The sequence below is a fragment of the Propithecus coquereli genome, unplaced genomic scaffold (assembly GCF_000956105.1).
Source record: "Propithecus coquereli isolate 6110/MARCELLA unplaced genomic scaffold, Pcoq_1.0 Scaffold45, whole genome shotgun sequence".
Classification (NCBI taxonomy): Eukaryota; Metazoa; Chordata; class Mammalia; order Primates; family Indriidae; genus Propithecus; species Propithecus coquereli.
The window spans coordinates 7418693-7425365 of NW_012150285.1; positions in this window are offsets into that span (position 1 = coordinate 7418693).

The following is a 6673-nucleotide window of genomic DNA, read 5'->3' on the forward strand; positions in this document are numbered from 1 at the left end:
CCCCAGCTGTGCCTTTCCCCACCCTCTCCTTTCTTTATCTCCCATTTTTTTCCCCTCTTACAGTTCCTTTTCCTCGCTGAAGTCCTTTGGCGAAAGAAAATTTCACCTGGAGGTCCTGAGTGTGATTAAAGGTCTGGGGTGTGCTGAAATGAAATTGCCACAAATTTGACTTTGTGTACAACTAAAGGCACGTTGGAGGGGAAACGTCAAAGATTCCAAACAAGCTTCAACTTGAGGGTGGTAGTATTCAGGTGATTTTTTTTTTCTTCCTGCTCTGAGCTCTTTGTAAGGCAACATTAGTTTAATGAAAAGGATCGTGTAATAGCAAATACATGATATTTAAGGGTAAGAAATCAGAGGGAACAAGATCCCTCCAAAAAACAATATCAAAAAGTAACTGATTTATTTGCTATCCAGCAAGTTAGGTGATTGGTAGGCTCAATGAAAAGGTGGAATGATGGAGGAGAGAAGGCCTGAAACACAATTGATTGGAAAAAAAAAAGAATTACGTGACCTTATTTGTCGCATCCACCCGCCAAGTGTAAAGATTATTACTGTTCGTGAAGACCAATAAAGTCTACTGAAGCTGTCAGTAACAACAAAAAAAGCTGCCAATGGCTGAAATGACCCAAAAAAAAAAAAAAATCAGTATTCTTATGTACAGTTTCTAACACTTGTAGCAAATATGTTGGGAGACTTCAGATGAGAAAATTTCAAAAAGTAATATATAAATCTTAGCTTTTTGTAAACTGGCAGCAAAGTTACTACTAATTTCTTGTTTAATAACTGGATATCTGCTGAAATTGATACATGCCATTTGATCAAAAGAAGGAAACTGGGCTAAGCTATGGGAGAAACAGTTCTAGGCAGCGTACAGTTTGATCCTCATTGTTCGAGGATTCCACATTTCAAATTCACCTACTCACTAAAATTTATTTGTAGCCCTAAAATCAATGCACGGCACCATTCGTGGACAGCTTGCCTGACACAACCACATTTCCAGCTGAGGTTGAACAAGGCAACCCTCCCTTATTTTAGCTCTCATACTGTTAACTGGCCTCTTCTCAGTGTATTAGTGCCATGTGGTTTCTTCGCATTTTTTGTGCTTTCTTTGGTGATTTTGCTTTTGTAGATGCCCCCACGAGTATTGCTGAAGTGCTGTCTAGTATTCCTAAGAAAAAGAAGGCTGTGATATGTCTTATGGAGAACACACATGTGCTAGGTAAGTTTCATTCAGGCTTGTCATTAGTGCTTTTGGCCATGAATGACTTAAGTTCCATGTTAATCAACAATGTAAGTTAAGATGTCTTTAAAGAGAAACACACATAAAACAAGGTTATGTAGTGATCATTTGACAAAAATGTGACCAGAAGTTTGCAGGAACTTAATCCTATATTTTCCCTGGGAGTAATTCAGTGTTCTCGGTGACTTTATTGAACATAACTACTACCACAAATGATAAGAAGCAACTGTGTTTACTAAAGGACACATCTAAATGTTATACCCATTTTTTAAAACTCATCTCATTGCCTAGCTTAAATAAATCTTTTGCAAATACCCTCAACTCTTTTCCTCTTCAACTCCTTCAACCTGCCTAAACCACAGGCCTGGGTAATTCACCATATACCTACTGCAGAGCAGTTGAACTTGGCTGGAAAAAAAGATAGTCATCCTAACTCGTAAGTGAGTTCCTTCTGTTCCTCGCCCCCTCAAGCTGTATTTCCCTAATCCATTTATCCTGCCCTCTTAACCAGCTTTTTTATGTCTTCTAAACATTGCCAATACGTACTCACTTGTAGGTCATTGTCTTGCTTGTTACCTATCTAAGAAAATAGAAGAAGCCACAAAATAGTACCAATTTCCCACCATTGCACCTACCAGCCTGTCTGCATGTGAATACAGTGCAACATGCCAGTAATTATGGATAAACTGTCAGAGTTCCTAAGACCAAAGTTGCCACTTTGCATTGAGTTGCATTTTACTTTTAGAATTGTCTGCTTTCCTCATGAATTTTTTCCCTCTAACTGGATCACTTCCATCAACTTACAAACATGCTATACTACCGTCTTAAAAAAGAAAAACTCTTTTGACCTGTACCTTCTTCCTAAATACTATCCCATTGATGCTCTGATCTGCTCTCCTTTACAGAAATACTTCATCTTCACTTCTGCTACTCTCTTGAACCCACACAATCAGACTTTATTTCCACACTCCTGAACCTGCTTAAGATCATCAGTATCCTCCACATTCTCAAATCTGGTTTTCTCAGTCTTTGCCTCACTTCTCTTGTCAACAGTATTTAACACAGCTGATGATGACTTTCTTCCTGAAGCTGCTTTTCTTCCCTGCTAGGATTCCATTCTCTCTCTTGCTTCTTTTCCTAAATGCCTATTTTCCTTAGTCTCCTTGCTGGTTCCTCCTCCTTTTCCAGCCTCTAAATGCTAGAGTGCCCCAAGATTCCAATTTTGCAATCTGCACTGCTACTCTTTGCGCGAGCACGCTCTCTCCCTCTCTCTCTCCGTCTCCACCCCCCTCCTCTCTCTTTGCAATCCCATTCAGATCTTGGCTGGATGAAACCCACCTGTGAATCTCTATCCCATACCTTTCCCCTAAACACTAGACTCACACTTAATTGCCTACTGTATACTACTACCTGTATCTGAAACTAAATTCTTTTTCCTTTTTTTTTTTTTTTTTGAGACAAGCTTGCTGTGTCACCCAGGCTGGAGGGCAGTGGTGTGATCATAGTTCACTGCAGCTTCCAACTCCTGGGCTCAGCCTCCTGAGTAGCTGGTACTATAGGCACCTGCCCCCACACCTGGCTATTTTTTTTTTTTTTTTCCATAGAGATAGGGTCACACTGTGTTGCCCAGACAGGTCTCAAACTCCTGGCTTCAAGAGATCCTCCCAAAGTGCTGGGATTATAGGCATGAGCCACCATGCCTGACCTGAAACTACATGCTTAAGTCTTTTTCCATCAAACAAGTCCTGCCAAGGTCTCTCAATTTCATGAAATGACAGCTCCATTCTTTTGGTTGAGGTTAAAAACTTTGGAGTCATCTTTGATCTTTCATACCTCACATGGACTCCATCAGCAAATCTGCCAGCATTACCTTCAAAATATATTCAGAATCTGATCTGTTTCTCACCTCTGTCATGTTCACTCTGGTCGAAGCCCCCGTCATCTTACACCAGGACCATGGCAAAGGCCTTCTAATAGATCTTCCACTTTTACCCCTGCTTCCACATTGTCTGCTCTCTCATGCAGCAGTCAGAGTAATTCTTTTAAAAGTCATATAGTATCATTCCAATCTTACAATGGCTTCCCATCTCACTCAGAACAAAAGCCAAAGTTCTAAGCATTATCCACAAAGCCCTATGTAAACTGCCCCCATTCACGTTACCCCTAACTTCTTATCCAGTGACTTTTTTACTTTTCCCTGTTTCTCTGGTATACCAAGCATGTCTCTGCCTCAGGACCTTCACACTACTGTCTCTCTGCCTGGAATGCTCTTCCTCTTAGTACTTACTTGGCTCACACTATCACTTCTTCAGGATCTCTGCTTAAATCTCACCTTGTTAGATCTTTCCTGAGAATTCTATATAAATGGGGCTCCCACCATCTCTCTCCCTTACTGTATTCTATTTTTCTTAAACCATTTGCTATATATTTTGTTTGGTTATCTCCCACTAGAATGAAAGCTTCATGTGACATATAAATATTTGTTGAATCAAAAGATATTTGCCTACAAAAACATACACAAAGAAAATAGCGAAATGTTGAATATTCAAGCAGAAAAGGCATGTGGTTCTATTGCTGCTTGCTTTCTGAACAAGTGAAAGAATTGTTAGGATGTGCTGCACTCACAAATAAGATAGGAAGAATCTGGATTATTTCTAATACAGGTAAAATACTGCAACAGATAACATTTGAAAACTCATAAGTTTGCATATATAGCAAATCTTAAGCAATTATTTGCATTAGTATCTAATGAGAAGTGTGAAGTTTGCAAATGAACAAAAGACCCATGTTTCAATCAATAGATATAACACTTACAAATCAGTAGAGGAGAACTATCAGCTCATAGGCTGTAGATGATCAGACTTTAATGTGATCTTATTGGTGGAGGAAGAATCAAAAAGTGAAATCCTCAAGCCTCTAATTGTGAAAAAGACTTTAAAAAGCTTTGCCGCAGTTTCTAAAGGGTCACAAAATAAGGACATATTCCCTGAAATTTTCACTTACCTCTTTTCATTTCTATCTCTTTTTTTCCTCTGTCCTTGCCTTCCTCAAACTCATGACAGTATAGTGACTAGAAGCATGGATTTTAGAATCAGAATGACACAACGTAGAGCTCAGGCTACATCATTAACTGACTAGCAGCGTGACAGTGGGAAAATTACTAAAGTCCCAGGGATTATGCTTCCTCATTTCTAAATGTGGCTTGATAAGGTACAGTGCTATTTGTGAAAAGTAATTGACATTATGTAAATAATTTAGCATAATTTGAAATTCTGTAAATTATTTAAGCACATGCATGCTCTACTATTGATTATCATGCATTAAAAAAAGTATTACTGAGTTTCTGTGTATCAAGTCTTAGGAATACAGTGTTAAGCAAAATCACTTCGTCTCTGCTCTTCTGGAGTTTATATTTTAACAAACTATAATACATAGCTAAAAGGAGAGACTTTGGTTGTCAGGTTTCTGATGTGAGGTTTTCATTACATTATGAGGAAAAAATAGGAAAACAGAAACAAAAATTACTGTTTAGAAAAGGGGAGTAAAAACCTCCAGGACAGCACCATATCAATATATGGTGTATCCTTCTAGGCGGGGATAATGTAACAGATTCTGGGAGAATTACTTATTGACTCGTGTTTGGCCATTTTTAAAGTTCTTCCAGGTGATAGATACTGAAGTTCAACTAATACTGAGAGCCATACCCTAAACCCTTTGCCTGTGTCTTCCACAACTTCAACCTGAATTAACCCAACTGTTCACTTTCTCAGCAGCTCTGAGCAGTTGCACACTGCTGAAGATTGTAGAATAATAGAATAGACTGATTCCACTACAATTTTGTGATCACCAAATCAAATGGACCCTCGGTACAGCCAGACAATCTTAACGTTTCTCTCTCCAACTCCTCTCACGCGCTCCAAGTTTTTCAAACTTCCACTCTCCTCATATCTCTCCCTCACTTTATTTCCCCTTCACTCTCAGAAGACACCACCTCCTTCCTCCCAAACTGAAGCCACCAAATAGAAATTTTTCCTGCTTCTGAATATGGAAATCTATCTACATGCATCTTATTTACTCAGCAAACACATATCGAGCACTATATGCTAGGAATATATCAGTTGAACAATATAAACAAAAATCTCTACCCTCCTGGAGCTTATATTCTAGTGGGAAAAGACAGGCATAAAAGGTATAACTGACATAGTAATTTAGAAAGTAGTGAGTACTACAGAGAACAATGGGGTAAAAGAAGGTGTTGGATTGAGGGGTAATATTTTCGAATGTAGTAATTGTTGAGCAGGTGACATTTGAGTAAAGACTTGACGAGTTAGCAAACTATATGGATGTCTGGAGTGTTCCTGGCAAAGGGAACAGCAAGAGCCAAGGTCCTCAGGCCAGAGGGCACCTGACGTGTTCAGGAACAGTAAGGAAAGCTCTGGTTGAAGGGTAGTGACTGAGGGGGAAAGTATTAGGAAATGAGGTTAGATAGGTTAAAGAAGGGGCTGGGGAAACAGATCATGAGGGCTTTTACAGGCCATTACAAGGAGGCCAGCTTTTATTCTGAGTGAGATGGGGAGGCATTGGGGAGTTATGAGCAGAGAACTGACACTGACTACTGTGTTGAGCATAGCTATAAGGCAAGGAAGGAAACGGGGAAACTAGTTAGGATGCATTGTCCTAAGGTCACTGTTTCAAAGCAGAAGTTAAACCTCTATGGCCATTTTCTTTACCTGTGTTTTCCTTCCACCTTTTCAGTTACCTTATACATCTATTATCCCCTCCTTTGCATATTCAAACCCTCATTTGTATCATTTCCACTGGTTTTTAAACATACCTGAATCCTCTCTCTAAAAAACCCTTCTTTAACCCTATATTCTTACTGCTCACTTCCTCACCTAAGCCAAACTTCCAGTTAAGTGTTGTCTGTGGTACCTCACTGGTTTCATTCTTCACTCCCCTATTCACATTTCTAGTCACTGCAGTCTGACATCTGCCTCCATAATGTGACCAAAATAGATTTCCCAAGGTAGTTGTTCTTCAAGAGGCAGTGTTGATTCTCCAGGGAACATTTGGAAATGTGTGGCAGTATTTTTTTTATCATCACTTGCATATTTTCAGTATGATTTGAGGGTGTGGTGTTCAGTTGTCAGAGGTCAAAGATGCTAAACATACCACAATGCACGGGACAGTCCCTTATATTTAAGAATTGTCCCGTTCAAAATAGCAGTATCACCCCATTGAGAAATAGTCTTAAGGTCATAAATGACTTCTTTGTACCTATGTTTAATGAACATTTTTCTGTCTTTTTCCTGCTTGATCTCAGAATTGACATAGCTATCAATTGACATTGATAGCTACTCTTTTTGCAATGCCCTTCTCTCTTGGCTTCTTATTTTCTTCTTTTTCTGACTGTTCCTCTCATTTTTTTTC